Source organism: Tachypleus tridentatus, unplaced genomic scaffold (genome assembly GCF_004210375.1).
Source record: "Tachypleus tridentatus isolate NWPU-2018 unplaced genomic scaffold, ASM421037v1 Hic_cluster_1, whole genome shotgun sequence".
NCBI classification, from domain to species: Eukaryota; Metazoa; Arthropoda; class Merostomata; order Xiphosura; family Limulidae; genus Tachypleus; species Tachypleus tridentatus.
This window is the reverse complement of record NW_027467777.1, coordinates 26,548,726-26,566,754: the sequence shown is the minus strand read 5'-3', so window position 1 is coordinate 26,566,754 and position 18,029 is coordinate 26,548,726. Positions and strand designations below refer to the sequence as shown.

Sequence of the window (18,029 nt, the reverse complement as noted above, 5' to 3'; positions counted from 1 at the left end):
CATGTTATTTGAGAACAGTACAATTTCCATGACTACTTCCTTGAAGTTCATAGCTTTGTGTGGAAAATTTATTTTGATGTTAAAATCACTAATTGAATAAACGTTTAAAAACAAAATTATGTAAAATTTAAATAAAGAAACAGTTACGTAATTCTGCTATTCCTCATTCTATGTTGGTGTAATGTCTTTTTTGTATCTGTAGCTCAAATAAAGATTCTTTTGAAAAAACACACGTGTGTGTTTCTTATAGTAAAGCCACATCGGCTATCTGCTGAGCCCACCCAGGGGAATCGAACCCTTGTCTTTTTCAGTAATATAGTGACGTACTGAAAAGGTACGTTTTAATAGATGATTCAGTTTTAGATTGTGAAAGTATAATTTAAAATAAGTACAATAATACACATTGAAACTTACACAGATTATTTCTTTTCATTTGATCTACAGTATCGCTTTACAAATAGTAATAGTAACGATCTTACATGGAAACACCACAGTTTAGTGGGTACGTTTATTTAAATTATTTCTTAGTTATTCTTGGCGTTAGAAATTACTTTTCTGTCGTATCGAATGTACACATTATTTTCTTTTTATCAGCATAGCACATTTAAATGCCTACTAAACAGCCATATCAAATACAAATATAAAGTCAAAGTGTTATTTAAGAGATGATTGAGATTCTAGTTTTAGTTAAGTGAAACTTTAAAGCCATGAAATGTTAGCAGGTACTCTGTTTTCTTATGTTAAAAATACTGCTTCCAAAGTCGAAGCACACTATGGAAATAAAACCCTTGTATTTAAATAAACAATAACTATTTTAGGTAAATTCTTTCTGACACAAATTTTAGGTTTATATTCACAGAAACATTTACTTTAAAAAAAAATTACATTATTTTGAAAGTTACGTAAATGTTATCCTGCTATTCCTCATTCTATGTTGATGTAAAATAGTTGAGAGTTCTAGATTATGAACTGTCTGAGAAATATAAGATCAGAAAGTAAATATCGTTATCTTCCACGGTTTATGAGCCCTGTTCCTGGTTACCTATTTATAATAGATTTTGAGGAATTCAAAACTTTGTTGGTACGTTGACTGTTTAATATGAACTGAAGCAAAATTTCCAAGAATGGATTCAATTGCGTTTCACTTTTATCTTTTGTTTTATATTTAAGCATAAAGATCTATATGTGTGCTCTGCTCACCACAGGTATCAAAACCAGGGTTCTAGCAGTGTCAATACGCAGCACAACTATGTGTCGATAGTGGTCTTTATCTTTCATCTGTTATACCTATTTTCATTGGTGCTGGTTTTGTTTGATGTTTCTAGCTCATAAAAGAAGACTTTCTTCCAACAAAATTGTTAACCATTGGTCCTGTGAGTAGTTAGTTGATTTGTTTGTTGTTAAGTAGAAACATATATACACAGGAGACTGTGTAGGATCTGTGAACAGACATTTAGAACAACATTTTCATTTGTAAATAATAGATAAATACTACACGAGAGAGTTAAAACATGTAAATACAAAAGTGGTCAAAACAGTTTAAAAATGGAGAACGTTATTGCACGTCAGTCAAATGAATTCTGTAACAAAAATATCAATGTTTGTTGAATGTGTTGACCATTGTAATTATTGAGCATATGAAACCCTTTTTTACAACGAGACTTTTAAAACCTCATGGTTTTTCGTGATGTCTACCAATTTACTCTAAAAAGAGGCATATTTTCAACGTTAAACCTAAGTTTCAGTTGAATAATTTCGAAACTTTCGTTGGGACAAATTTATTTAAGAAATAGTTTTGTTTAAATGAAAGTTAGTTTATTCATGAGTATTGATTTTGATATTCAGTGAAAGATTAATCTTACCGTTTATTAGGTAACTATAGTTGTCAAGTATTTCGTAGTATTATTGTATTGTGTTTAAAGTTTTTATGGACACAAGCCATTTCCCACATCTTTGGTAACGTCTTGGGCTCCACATTGACCACGAAGAAAAACTAGTTATGTACAACATGTCAGCCAAAGAGTTCGAAACACTGTCAAGAATCGACGTTAAAGAAGAGAATGATTTCTTGAAACATACAAAAAGGTTGAGAACCACTGCAATAACAGTTCTGTGAGCCACTTTTACTCACCAGCTCTCCTTTTCTCTGACATTAAAATTTATCCATCACGTTACGGATTTACTATTATACATTTATTTAAGTTTAATAAACGTAACGTACATTTGTAAATGTGTATTGCGCATGTCCCAACTGTTTCTAAATATTTAGAATATTTTCGAGCATAAGAATCAACAATGTATGACGTGTGTAATAATCAGTGATTCACAGTATTGTTGTCTACCGAACTTTCTAGAAACTATGAGCTATAAAAAGCTATCGCAAAAACGCGGGAAAAAATAGTATGTTGATTGGTGGAGCATAAATCAACAATTGTTGTCTACCGAACTTTCTAGAAACTATGAGCTATAAAAGCTATCGCAAAAACGCGGGAAAAAATAGTATGTTGTTTGGTTGCTAGAGTCAGTACACTATAAGCTTCGTAAGTTGTAATGGGATTAACGTCGTAAAATCACAGAATTGTACCAGGAATATTTATAGATTTCGAACATTACAATCCATTTAACATAAGTGAATTAACTTATGACGTTAGTATTTCTTAGAGGACATTAAATATCTTCGTCGGTAAAAGTTACCTTGTAAGTGGTGCAAGGACAGCTAAGAATAAAGGGCAAGTTAACTTGAGCAAGGTATAACAACATCAAGTCAGAATTAATTCGCTAATCGTGGACCTGGATCATCGATACAATATTCAATTCTGAACCAAAGAGAGACTAAATTATTTGTGAGTTTGTAAAATTTATATAAATAAATCATTTATTTGTAACAACCATTATCATAAATTGTAATGATGTTTCTTTGTTTTAGAATTTCGCACAAAGCTACCAGAGGGCTATCTGTGCTAGCCGTCCCTAATTTTGTAGTGTAAGACCAGAGGGAAGGCAGCTAGTCGTCATCACTCACCGCCAACTCTTGGGCTACTCTTTTTACCAACGAATAGTGGGATTGATCGTAACATTATAACGCCCCATGGCTGAAAGGGTGAGCATGTTTGGCGCAACGAGGATGCGAACCCGCGATCCTCAGATTACGAGTCGCACGCCTCAACACGCTTGGCCATGCCGAGTCTAATGTTGTTTGTGTATTAAAGTTTTTAAGGTTTTGTATTTGATATATTTTATTGCAGAAAGGCTAAAAAAATGAATTAGTTGATCCAGTATTACAAAATCTCTTATGAAAGTAGTCCACAAAGTCCATGGGAGGTTTATTTTTGAAAGACATCTTTTTTGTGATGTTGTGATAATAATGATAACTCAAAGTAGAAGACTTACAGTTAACCTCCAGGTTAAAATGCAAATGAACAAATATTAATAAAACATTATCTATTAAAAATTATGACTTAGTGTGCAACAGTCTTGTAATGTTTAGTAAAAATCTACCAAGTTGTGTGAATATACACTTAATATATTAGAAGTTGCCATTATGAAACATTTACCATGGAACAATAATCTTATATCAATATATATTAAAAGTTACAAGTTTAGATTATAATGTTGTTTTAATGAGATTCCTTGACTGTTTTCAGATTATCTTTTTAGAGTTACCTATACACAAATTAACTTTCACCTTGTGCAGTCCAAATTATGTGTACATGTAATTTTTCATGTATCAAAACATATTTCCAACTTCTGCAGTGTTCATTTTGTGATATACTGTTAACAAGATATTAATAATTTCACACATATAGACAGAAGTACTGAATCAGTTTGTTTTGTTTCTTTCAGGAAAATCTTCTCTTAGATGAAGAACAGAACTTGAAACAAACAGATTTTGGTTTATTATATTTGAATATTAGTAAGAAAATAAACATTTTATTAATATTGTAAAAACTTCTAAGTATCAAACATTGTACTGTCAGTACAAATATTTAATACTAAATATTAAGTTATTTGTTAGACCTCAACCATGAAGCAAGAACATCATAATTCATGGTTTAATTACAAGTATTAAACTAACAAGATTAAAATAATAAAACTTTAGAAAAATGGTTCTGTAAGTATTATAGACAATATATGTTATTCATTTACTCAGATTATTGTTAATGTAGTATCACTACCACTGGGATTCTTAACCAACCTAATTCAAATTATCTTAAGTCTTACTCTTACTTAGTGGCCCTGCATGGCCAGATGGGTTAAGGCCCGCATAATCTGAGGGTCGTGGGTTCGAATCCCCGTAGCACCAAACATTCTCGCCCTTTGAGCCGTGGGGCGTTATGAGGTTACAGTCAATCTCACTATTCGTTGGTGAAAGATAAGCCCAAGAGTTGGCGGTTGGTGGTGATCACTAGTTGCCTTCCCTCTAGTCTTACACTGCTAAAGTAGGGGCGACGAGCGCATAGCCCTCGAGTAGCTTAGCGCGAAATTCAAAACAAACAAACTCTTAATGATTACTACATTTTTATCACATTATTACAACTTCCTTCGCGCATTATTACTAATAACTTACAATATGTACATTCACAACTTAAAATTATAATTAAATCTAAGCCTGGTTACAAGAGGCCTACATATACATAACAAGTTGGTGTGTCACTTAAGTTTCCAGATAGCTAAATTTGGCTCGAAATCGAATAAGACATCCAATTTCATTCAGTTCGAATCGGATTCTGAGTTATAATCTATATTTTCTTCAAAGTTTAAGTGTTAAATATGTCCGCATAATGAAGATATTCTAGTAATAGCAGATTAATAATATATTATTGTGGTGATTTATAAAAAAATAATTAACAAGAATCAAATGATTAACGCTAATTACAAATTTCAATGACTACACTTACAAATAAACCTTGTTACTAAGCTTTCAATTACTACATTCGTTCGTTCGCTCTAAGTGGGTGTTTGGGTATTGATGTGAAATACCCAGAAACGTCAGATGCCTCTTCCTCCTTCCCGAACGTTGATGACGTTCAGGGTTTGTTAGTTGTTATAGCTTTGGGCTAGGCCGATAGAGTGTAGCACCGTACTCGGGCCCGCTTCAGGACACAGTCCATGCATGGACACGAAAAGAAATTTTTTAAATATTTTTTTTTTTTTTGTTTGATTTTCATTTCAATATATTTTTTTTATATGTTACTTTTCTCCATAGAGAAAACGATACTACTATTAGTCGTAACAATAAAATAAAATTAATTAATATAATAAAAATATAAGAGAATTATAAAAGAAAATTATGAAACAATAATGGAAAACAATAATTAAGTGTCTTGTGCGTAGGCCCCCCAGTGGCTCAGCGGTATGTCTGCGGACTTACACGCTAAAATCCGCGTTTCGATACCCGTGGTGGGCAGAGCACAGATAGCTGCTTAATTCAAAACAACAACAACAACAACTAGTGCGTAGTGGCCAGCTTGTGTAACATTCCTTAAATACATGTTAAAAGGGAAGAGGTATTTAAGACTATTTACATCATGTACGTGGTATCTGTCGAGATCACACATTAAGTTATTCTTAGGTCAATCTTATTATGGCCTAGCGCGTTAAGGCGTGCGACTTGTAATCTGAGGGTCGCGGGTTCGCGCCAAACATGCTCGCCCTCCCAGCCGTGGGGGGCATTATAATTGTACGATCAATCCCACTATTCGTTGGTAAAAGAGTAGCCCAAGAGTTGGCGGTGGGTGGTGATGACTAGCTGCCTTCCCTCTAGTCTTACACTGCTAAATTAGGGACGGCTAGCACAGATAGCCCTCGAGTAGCTTTGTGCGAAATTCAAAAAAGCAAACAAATTTCTTATTTGTGTGTAGATGAAAACAGAAATTTTAAGCTAGAGTGGGCGGAATATTTTACATTCACCGTTAAAGGAGGTAAATCTTTATATATTACCTGCAACGTGTTACTCAGTCATTACAAAGCCAGTAACTTGAAACAACACTGAAAAAAATCACAAAAACGTATCGTCTGATTATCCACCTAAATCATAATTACAGATAAAACAAGTTAACTGTGTTAAAATCATCAATAAATAGCCAGCAGACACTGTTTACAATGTTCAGTAAGGAAGTTGATACAACGACTGAAGCTAGTTTTGTTATATAATGGAATATTTCTCGTACTAAACGCCCATATTATCATGGTGAATTTGTTAACAAGAATATAGCTGAAGTTACTGCAGTGTTACTTTCAAATAACACAAAACTTCAGTGATTAACAGCACAACCAGTAGCTTCACGCCACACTAAAGAGAGACGTATCTCCCAGATCAGTACTGAAGTCGCACGCAAAATGCTTTGTTTGTTTGTTTTGGAATTTCGCACAAAGCTACTCGTGGGCTATCTGTGCTAGCCGTCCCTAATTTAGCAGTGTAAGAGTAGAGGGAAGGCAGCTAGTCATCACCACCCACCGCCAACTCTTGAGCTAGCTACTCTTTTACCAACGAATAGTGGGATTGACCGTCACATTATACACCCCCACGGCTGGGAGGGCAGCATGAGCAACCCGCGCCCTCGGATTACAGTCGCACGCCTTACGCGCTTGGCCATGCCAGGCCCCACGCAAAACGCAAAATGATTTAAAGAATTCTCTTGCATTCAGCTTAGCCCTTGACGAATCTACAGACATACAAGACAACTCACAACTGGCGCTATTTATTCGTTATGTTTCCTCTGATGTAACTGTGAAAGAAATGTTGGACTTTCTGGCACCAAAAAAAAAAAAAAACTCGTAGTGTTGATATTAAATATGCGTTTGACAGAACAAATACTGATATTCCACTGGGTAAACTCGTCAGTGTGCAACAGATGTAGCACCTGCAATGGTGGGGGAAAATGAAGGATTAATTGCACTTATGAAAAGTGATCCCAGCTTTACAGAGTTTCTCCTTGTTCACTGTATTATTCATTGTGAACATCTGGCAGCCAGGTACTTCAAGCATGATATATTGCTTGATTTCTAACCAATACAAACTGAGAAAGACAACAATAAAATGGAACCATAATATTATTGAATATTTGCATATAGTAACTAAGGAGACGAAATCTTAAAGCAAGAATCGAACTGTGCGAAGAAAGAACTAAATTTTATAGTCAAAAGTTTCTCACCTTGCATTTCATGGGTACTTCGACCAGTACAATTTGTAGGTACAACATTTACAAACAAAATTTCCAAAGGTAATAAAATTGTAATTAAAATGTGTAAAAATATTTATTATATGGTTCAAAGTTTCGCCGGTTCAGTAAACACTGTAGGACAGTGGTTCCCAACCAAATAACATTTTTTGTTGGCCATGTAGAAACCGGTTTATGCAAATTTTAGTTTGTTGTAAAATTTTTTTCTTTTCCAAATGTTTCGTTTTTGTTTATATATCATTACAACTAATTATAAAAATTTGTTTTGACCACCTTCACCTTTATTCTTAAATAAATAATTACTGTTAGGTGTTTGAGAACATATTACAATTTTTTAGAGGTGCGGGCCATAAAAAAGGTTGGGAACCATTGTTGTAGGATCTGAGGTCGCAGGTGTTCAGTGCTACTGCTCATCCATTTTATGTCTGTCGAATTTCGCAGCATATGTGTATGAAGGTGTTATTTGTGCACTTGCTCATAAAATTTACTGTTCTCTTGTTATAAAGTTGTCAAGTTTTGAATGTGGTGTTAAATTTATCTTAGTTTAGACAATAACACAAATGCAGTAGGCCTAACTACGTATTTGCCTACAAAACTACACTATTTCGGCTACCGTACGTTACTGTATAATGTACACATGCATTTTACTATTTATTCATTAATGTTTACATTTTTGTTGTGTTTCTTAAAACATAGAAAGTAAATGAGAAATACGTTAATTTCAAGGGCTCCATGAATTATAGTTTAACACTCCTACGAAAATTGGGGCCTAATAGGCCCCAGAGCAACTTGAAAGGTTATTAATATTAGGCTAATAATTTTGTATTTAAATGAAATTGCCATTAACTGACCCTATCCCTTTATATTTTAAGGAGCAATAATATTTTGACTTTTCAGACATTTGCGAAATAATATTTAAATTTTTTTTAAAACATCCACTGAGGGTATTTTGGGGCCTGTTAGGCCCCAGATCAAAAAATAAAAAATGACTTTATTTATTTCCTAAATAATTCTAGAACAGGCCTGGGCAACCGAAAAAAGCAAATTATAGTAAAAATATATTAATTTTACAACTTCTTTTCAAAAAATGGATATTTAGGATAATAACTCTACTCCAACAATAATTTTAGACGGTCCTGATTATTGCCTAGTTTGCCCACGCCTGTTCTAGAACATTCTAGAAACTTTACAGAAGTATTTAGAATAACCTAGAATATTCTAGAAGAGAATCTACAAATCCTATATATACAGGAGCTGAAATCTTCAAACCGTGTCAAAAATGATATCTCTTGATAAGCTGTACATTTACTGACAAAACCATCCGACGATGAAAGTGAACATGATAATTTCGAAGACTATGAAAGTTGTGATGATGATCCTTCTGAAGCCGAAAATGATGAACAAATCGCTCCGTACCCTTCTGAAAGTGAAGAAAGTAATCAAGAAGATCTTACTACGATGCCAGTGAACGAACTTTTGTCCAAAGATAAGAATTTTAGTTATTCAACAACACCTTCAAGGATCAACAGGAGAACCGCAGCTCTCAATATATTCAATGGGAACCCAGGCATTACAAGGCAAGCTGCTCCAAGAGTCTACACCATTCGAAACATTCAAAATTTTCATTTCTGATAATATGATGGAACAGATCATTCACTCAACAAACACCGTCATGAAAGAACCAATTTTTGAAGAAGACCTCTGGAAATGGATCGCAGCTAATCTTTTCCTAGGAATAAGCAAATCCAAAAATACATCGATAGACGAAATGTTTTCAACCGAATTCAGTTTGCCATTTTTGCGAAAACTGATTACACAAGACAAATTTTAAAAAATGTGCTCAAAAATCAGATTTGACATCCACTCTCAAAGAAATAGAGAAATCAAAGATGCCGCCATCTCTGGAGTCTGGAATTTTTTCATTGAAAATTGCAAAAACAGTTACAACCCAAGCGAATACCTGACAGTGGATGAACAACTATGTAACGGAAATCAAGAACCTTCCTGCCTCCTGAAATAAATGCAAAATCTAGAGAGTTATCACCAAAGTTTTTCTACCATGACGACATCACTCTTCTCAGGCACTCAGACAAACCAGGAAAATATGTGCTACTACTGAGTTCTCAGCATCAGTCTGGTGAAGTAGAAGAGAATGGAAAGCCCGAAATCGTCAATCTTTACAATGCAACGAAGGCAGGTGTCGACCCTCTCGATCAACTGGTGAGATATTATACAACAAAGAGGCGATCAAAGCGCTGGTCAGTCTGCATATTCTATAACATTCTAGATCTTGCTGCGTACAATGCTTTCGTTCTATACTCGACAAAACATCCAGAATTTCTTCGTCAACATAAATCAAGAGCCAGAAGAGAATTTATACGGCAATTGGTGCTTGAAATCAAAGAAATTTACTGCAAAGATAATGACAAAACAACCTCATGTGAACCGCCTGCAAAGAGGGCAAAAAGAGGACGATGCCATTTGTGCGGCAGATCAAAAGATAGACAGTCGAAAATTGTTTGCTCAAATTGTAAAAAAAAATGTTTGTCAGAGCCATTCTAAAGTTGTTTGTAATGAATGTTGCTAAATCACTGTGTTTCTATTGGAAAAATATATGGGGCCTGATAGGCCCCAAAATCACTTTAGTGGATGTAAATATTTTTTTCGTAGGAGTGTTAAAAAACCACGAGTATCACCCAATCTTACAGTTTGTTTTTATCACTGTTAGTAAACGTGTATACCTTTAAACTTTAAATGCTTGTTTCTTAGCAGAATCTATTTGTTTACTTTAATATAATCTTAAAATATTTGTGGTTCTCTCTATTTTTATATTTTATATAATACACGCATATAGTGAATATAAATAAATATATATAAAAGGTTAAAGTCGTATGTACAGAATAAATCTACAGACGATAAAAAAACTTGTCACATTTAAGATCTACACCGACAAATCATCATACACGTGATCGCGAAAAAAACCTTTTATTTATAATCTAGGTACAATTTCTTTATTAGATTTAAAGGATAAAATTTCGTTTTCATCACTCAACTTTGAATATCTGAGTTTTCCCATTGCTACCGCTCACTTATCAGTTTTATTTTTGTATCATTTCCTTCTCTTTGGCGTACGTCATTTCATAACAACAATTGATTCAAGAGTATAGTTACACTTGAAACCAATACAAACTGTGAAGAAAGGCAACAATAAAGTTAAACCACAAAATTACTGAGTATTTGCATATAGTAACTATGGAGACCAGACATTAAAATAAAAGCCGACTTTGAGAAGAAATAGCAAAACATTACCAACCTCACATTCCACGGATATTTCGACCAGTACAATTTGTTGGTTTAAAGTTTTGTATGAATACTTTTATTGTATATTTACATAAGATGATTCTAAAAATCTCAATCAACTTCTTGAAATAAGAAGCAAAAGTCAGACAAGTAACATTCACTTTACTCTGCAACCTGTGAGAGGCTTAGCAATTAGAGTTAACAAGTACTGGGCTGTTTTCGACAATGTCGTACTGAAAAATTTAGAAAAATTGGTCATTTTTTAAGATAAAAATATTTTTACAGTAATTAATGCAGTGGAAAACTGTTCTCATTGTGCGAAGCAAACATTATTTTTGGTCTATTAAGTGTGTTATCGTTTATTTAAAAATTAACAGTTTTTAACTCCTTTCCTTAAAACTATATTTAGATATTACATCAATAAAGATATAATAAAACCTTCAGATTTAGTTCTAGTGAAAGTCGGGTTCTTGTTATGAGGACAGTACTTTAAAATTCTGTTCTTTGATAAATATAGATTTGTCGTACGTATCGTAGTTATTTTTATAATTGTCTGAATTTAGAATACCAAAGTGGGAATTTTTTATAGATTGTTTTGTGTGGTGCCATTTAGTAGATAGTGAAACAATGTATTTGTTGTTTCGGTTACATAGATACAAATATGCACGCCATGTCCTTTAGATAATAGTTAAATTAGAAAATATAACGTAATTAATACTTTATATTGGATTTACTAAAATATATTTTTTCAGTATAAGATAATGCTGCTTTTTGTTTTGTTTTGAATTAAGCACAAAGCTACACAATGGGCTATCTGTGCTCTGCCCACCACGGATATCGAAACCCGGATTTTAGCGTGTAAGTTCGCAGACATACCGCTGAGCCACTGGGGGTCGATAATTCTGCAATGGTTAATAGATAGCCTGTACCATGTTGCTGTATTATTAATTAACTGTGCTTTTAGTTCGTGATTTTAGTAAATTTAGGATAATTATATCTATATAACCCACAATAGCGACTTAATACACTGTGATGGTTTACTTGGTGTCGTCTCATTATCAGTCAAATGTCTGCGATATTTTTCTTTCTAAGTTCTCTCAGGAATCTTTGAAATGTTTCGTTACGTTCGATGATAATGAATTAATAGGTATTAATAAGGATTTTAAATGTGCTTTTGTTGTAAAGAATAACCACCATTTTAATCAAGTAATTATTTTAGTTGAGAATAATAATGTTATTGTCGGACGATGTAACATAAATATTTTTATTTAACGACAGTTCTTTTAAAATATTTCTTCAGAGCTTAAACGGTAAGGACGAACATTAGGGATAAAATCATAAGAAGTAGAAAAGGCAAAGTTCTTTATTTTCGTCATAAAAATGTTACTCAATCGATAAAGAGTTATTTTATCTTTCATAAGAAGGTCCTTCAGGTGTCTGTATTGTGATTTGAAAGTGTAAACTAAATTAGGTACGTAGAGTCTACGTGGTGGAAGAGAGAACTGAAGACCTTTAGCTAGCACTGATTTACACTGATTATTTATGTTATAATTACACAGGTTAACAATCTGGTCGTCAGGATGAAGCTAGGAATGAATGTTGTTAGTCAGTCAATTCATCCTCAAATTTTGGACATGTTCACGCTGAACAATTTGTCTTCGTTCTATTAGTTCCACTTGTTCAGTACATCGGTGTAATCAACACTGGTATCAACGATTCTATGGTTAGTACAGAACACTTTGAACTTTTTCAGTGAAATTTATGTTCTGTTGATGCTTTGTTTGAAATTCTTGATCCAACTCCACAAAACATGCTCACCCTTTATGATATGTGTGGGTGGAGGGAGAACATTGTTAGGGTCAGTCTCAATATTCGTTTGTGAAAGAGTGGTTAGTGGATGGTGATGACTAGGTACCTCTATTCTTTCACTGCTAAATTTCGGACGACTAGCGAAGATAGCCCTCGTGTAGCTTCAGCCCAATGTAAAACAAAGCAATAGTCTCTTCACACAAATTTGATAATCTAACGACTTTTGAACATTTCGGTTTGGTTCTTTAAAGTGGAGAAACTTTGGATTCACGTTTCGAACAATGTTTCTGAACGAAAGCAAATTTCAAGGTTGATGATTAATATTATAACTATATTGAAGATGAAGAAATAGATTCATACAACAGAAGGGAACAGAGACAAAGTTTTCAATATTTTACAGATTCAGTATTTAAAGTAAAAAAATAAAAAATCTTGATGATGAGAAACCTACTTCAGATAAAAATGTATATCAGAATGGCTGGTATGGGTACTAACACATGTATTGTATATCAGAATGTCTGGTATGGGTACTAACACTTGTATTGTGTATCACAATAGCTGCTATGGGTATTAACACTTGTATTGTATATCAGAATGTCTGGTATGGGTACTAACACTTGTATATGTGAATGTCTGGTATGGGTACTAACACATGTATTGTGTATCACAATGGCTGCTATGGGTACTGACACTTTTATTGAGGAGAGAAAAACGATTCGACCTTCCTAGGTCATCCTCAGGTTAAGAAAGAGAGAGTTTGCAAGTGGCCATTGTCGGACACATGTCTTAGGGACGAGGGTATAAACGTATACGGGAGTAACAGATACGGAAAGTTATTCAACCATTGGTGTAATAGAACGTGGTTATTTTACTGTCAAAACAAGGGTAAACTGCTATCTGCAGTGTCGTGTATAGAAACAACATAAACCACGATAAGGTCTTCCCCCAATTTTAGTTAACCCATAGCTTGCAGAAAAGCCTAATTTAGACACTGAACTGCCCTCGCGGGCAGACTGAAATTTTTACTTGGGGCACTCAACCCTGTGACTAAGCATCGGGAATGCATTGTTTGTACTTACAAGACACTGCTGGACAGATCACAGCCAAAAGGAGCTTGCTTGATCGATGTTCACAGGTGTCCGCGACACACGCTTCAAAACCACAGTCGTAATATTTGTCTGTCCATTCTGTCATTGTTAATTTGTTATGTTGTTTAATAGTATTACATACAAAGTAAGTTTTACTTTGCAGGTAACATGTTTACCAAACAAATGAAGACAACATGTACTACTCAGTGCACCTCTTTATTGAATCACTAAATGCCAGCACAAATATATATTATGTGTACTGAAAGTTTGCCAAATTTCATACAGATACACGAGTCGTATCGATACAGTCCTCTCGAGTTCTTCATGGTAAGTACTCGTATGTTACTCTTTTATCAAAACATTTTTAATATTTAGTGTTTGAATTAATTAAATACAGAAACAGACAAGGAAAGTTATTCAACCATTGATGAAACAAAACATGCTTATTGTACTGTCAAAACAAGGGCAAACTGCTGTCTGCAATGTCGTGTATGGAAGCGTCATAAACCACGAGAAGGTCTCCGCCCTGCCATCTGGTACATCTGTAAATTACATACATATCGTGTTGATTACTTTACTGATACCGCTCAACAACATGCATGCCTGGTTCACTAAATTACCCTGTACAACTGAACAACATAGATACCTGGTTCACTAAATTACCCTGTACAACTGAACAACACAGATACCTGGTTCACTAAATTACCCTGTACAACTGAACAACACAGATACCTGGTTCACTAAATTACCTTGTAAAACTGAACATCATACATGCCCAGTTGACTACTTCACTGGTATATCTGAACAACATACAACATTAAATAACAATTATAAATCTGTACGAATAATTTTACTCAGATTTTCTTTGGACTTTATAATTTTGTAATATTTATTTAGTGTAAGTCACAAAGATGTGAGAAACCAAAGTCTGACGAGATTCCCCAGTATACAATTTACCTATTGTTTTTTAACTTCTTATCCCAAATCCTATTATTGTATTTGTTATCTAATTCTCATTTCTTGACATAGTAAATACTCAAGCCTCGTTTTTCGTACAATTTTCTTAGAAGTTTACTTTTTACAGACTTTTTATCTCACCCTTTTATGATGTTACAGAATTCGATATCAACACCAATCAGTGAAGACTGACTTTGAAAACAGCTGTAGACAATATTTGATTGGACAGAGAACATTATATACTACTTGTTTTATACATACTGTGAACCGTGGTGTCTGTCCATCAGTTCATCTGTCTCCTGTTTATAACGGCTTCACTTCTCATGTTGAGTGTGAAAAGCTATGGATGAAGTCAAAGTACAACATTAACTTTTTAAATAACAGTAGAACAGGTATGAATAATGTTAACAACAAACAGGATATTCTACACTAACTTGTTATGAATTAATAACACTATGTATCAGAATTTAAAATGTGACATAACGGTTTGTTATTGTTAAATTGTTCTTAGCAGAACACTTACTATACAAACATGGAACATCAAACACAGAAAACCAAAACTCATGTAACACCCTTACTCTAGAGTATCACACAATCTTACAATTAGTCTTTAGTCACTGCTACACGAGGGCTATTTGCGCTAGTCGGCCATAATGTAGCAGAAAGACCAGATGGAAGTCAAGTAGTCATCGCTACCAACCGCCAAGTCTTGGTCTACTATTTTGTACTATTTGCTGGTGTATAACTCACCATATACCATTAGGTTCCTCGACTCAAATCACTACAAGTTGATGTATATATAAATAATTTACGTAGGTTCTCATACATTTTCTCGCTTCATTTACTATGATAACTGTATTTATATATACACATATATATGTATGTACATAGATGTAGACGGACGGGAATTTAAATAGAAATGTTGATTGTTATTTTTTAAGGGTAACACTGTCTTCTCAGTCAACGTTGTACGAATGTTGATGACAAAGCTACTTATGGACAATTCCTCAGAAACTGCGCATGTCAGGTAGATATTAGTGGTTGTCTGATTTAATAACAAGCTCAGCGATGGTAAAAACTATTTTAAAATTTGAAGAAAAATAAGCATATGAGTATCTAGAAAACTATGGGAAAATATCAGTATATTTAGTGAAGTATTTGTTGTATTTTTTACTTTATAAGTAATTCTATCTTTTTAAAAGTAGTAACATAGAAATTCAAAAATGTTCTGGTGTTTGTCCTGTTTGAAATTATTTAGATTTTATTGATTACTTCAATTACCACTCCTCAACATATTTCACATTGAACATTGATAATAAAACTGTAAACAGTTTCAGGTTTGTTTTGTTTTCTTTTAATCAATAGCTTAACCTTTTGATGTACTCCTATACATCAGAATTCCCAGATGTTAAGTGATTTATAGAACTGTGTATTCTTAAAAAACACATTAACTCATTACAATAAAATTTATATCAGGCTGTGACTGTTATACAAGATTAAATATTAAAATAAATAGATAGAGCTTAAAGGATTTACCGGAGTTTTCAAAATCTATAAAATAAAATTTAGTCGTAGAATCACTAGAAACAAAAGTCCACGAAACGTATTAGGGATTTTATTGGAAAGAAATGTAAACAGCTTTCCAAAGGAAAATAAATGTCAGAAGAGAATAAATAACTGTTTTTTATAGGAAAGTCATCAAAGCGACTGCGCTTCTTTTCCGTTTACTCGGAATCACTTATCTTCTGGATCAGTCCTCATGACGATACTCACCTAGAGAGGGAGTACATGGTAACTAACGCCTTGTTGTCGTCCTCCAAGTAAGTATTTCAAGTCTGATTTTATATGAACGGGGAAAACAGAAAAATGTGGGTGTGGTTCTTACTGGCCATAAATCTGTTATTTTCACATCGCTTCCAAGTCCTTGACAGTGCTGGATATTAAACCTTACGGTCCGTCCAGTTACTATTATTTCTGTATCTTACACAGTTAGGACTGGCATGGCCTAGCGCGTTAAGGCGTGTGGTTCGTAATCTGAGGGTCGCGGGGTCGCGCCAAACATGCTCGCCCTCCCAGCCGTGGGGTCGTTATAATGTTACGCTCAATTCCACTATTCGTTGGTAAAAGAGTAGCCCAAGAGTTGGCGGTGGGTGGTGATGACTAGCTGCCTTCCCTCTAGTCTTACACTGCTAAATTAGGGACGGCTAGCACAGATAGCCCTCGAGTAGCTTTGTGCGAAATTCCAAAACAAACAAACAAAAAATCTTACACAATTCGTAAGTTTGTGTGTGTGTTTTCTTACAGCAAAGCCACATCGGGCTTTGCTGAGCCCGCTGAGGGGAATAGAATCCATGAATTTAGCGTTGTAAATCCTAGACTTACCGCTGTACCAGCGGAGGGGGGGGGACAGTTCGAAAACTGTCTGACAGAATATTTATTAATCATTTCTCTAATATGTCAATGTATGTATAATTACAACTATCTGGCTATAATTCTTAAGCCTCCTGAACTAACTAAAAGAACAACAGTGGAAAATTATCATTACTTAAACTTAAGTCAAATTATTTACCGACAAACTAACTCAGTGTAACATCTGAACTGGTCATCACCAACCACTGCCTAATCTTGGGCTACTCCTTTACTTACGAATAGTGTTATTGAAGGTCACATAATGACACCTCAACGTCTGAAAGAGCGGCCACGTATAGTAACTAAGGAGACAAGATATTAAAATGAGAACCGAACTGTGCGAAGAAAAAACAAAATCTTATGGAAGTTTCTCACACTGCATTTCATGGGTACTTCGTCCAGCACAATTTGTAGGTATAAAGTTTTCTATAAATATTTTAATTGTATATTCCCATGGAAACATTTTATACATCTGAATTAAATTCTTGAAATAAGAAACAAAAGTTAGACAATTAGTAAGTAACATTCACTTTACTCCACAACCAGTGAGAAGCCTAGTAATTAATGTTAGCAAATACTTGTCTGTTTTCAATAACGTTGTGTTGAAAAGTTTAGAAAAATTGAACATTTTCTATAAAAAAAAGAGAGAATCTTTTACGACACGTACTGCATGGGAAAGGTTTTCGGACTGTTCTAATATACACTATATTTTATTATCTGTTAAATGTGGTACCGTTTATTGAAAAAATAAGCTTTAAACTCCATTTCTTAAAACTGTATCTATAAATTATATCAATAAAAAAAGATATAATCAAATCTTCAGGTTTAGTCCCAGTGAAGGTAGGGCTCTTGTTATACGAAGAGTATTTAATATTCATTTCTATGGAAAAACAAACGCTTGTTGTTTGTATCATAGTTACTTTTAAAATTATCCGAATTTAGAATGCTAAAGTGAGAATTTTTTATAGATTTTTCTTTATAGAGACATTTGATAAATAGTGACACACTGTATTTATTATTTCAGTCAAATAGACACAGATATGCACGTCATGTCGTTTATGTAATAGTGAGATTAGAAAATATAACTTAATTAATTTTTTATATTGGATTTACCTAAAATATATATCCTGAATGTTATATAATGCTGCAATTGTTAATATGTAGCGTAAAATATCTTACATATTCCACATTCACTATTTAAAGCAAAACAAAAATAATACATTATTTCTACCTAAATAACTAAAATACATTGCTGAAATAACAATTATTTAATCAAAACTAAAAT

The 18,029-nt window shown here is 33.8% G+C and overlaps 1 long non-coding RNA gene across 1 annotated transcript; it reads left to right on the top strand.

Annotated features, from left to right (window-relative positions):
• Positions 1-1,981: 1,981 nt before the first annotated feature.
• LOC143241849 (uncharacterized) lies at positions 1,982-4,106 on the top strand. Its single transcript, XR_013022306.1, has 2 exons — positions 1,982-2,843; positions 2,927-4,106. It is a non-coding gene; the product is annotated as an uncharacterized LOC143241849 (long non-coding RNA).
• The last annotated feature ends 13,923 nt before the right edge of the window (positions 4,107-18,029 follow it).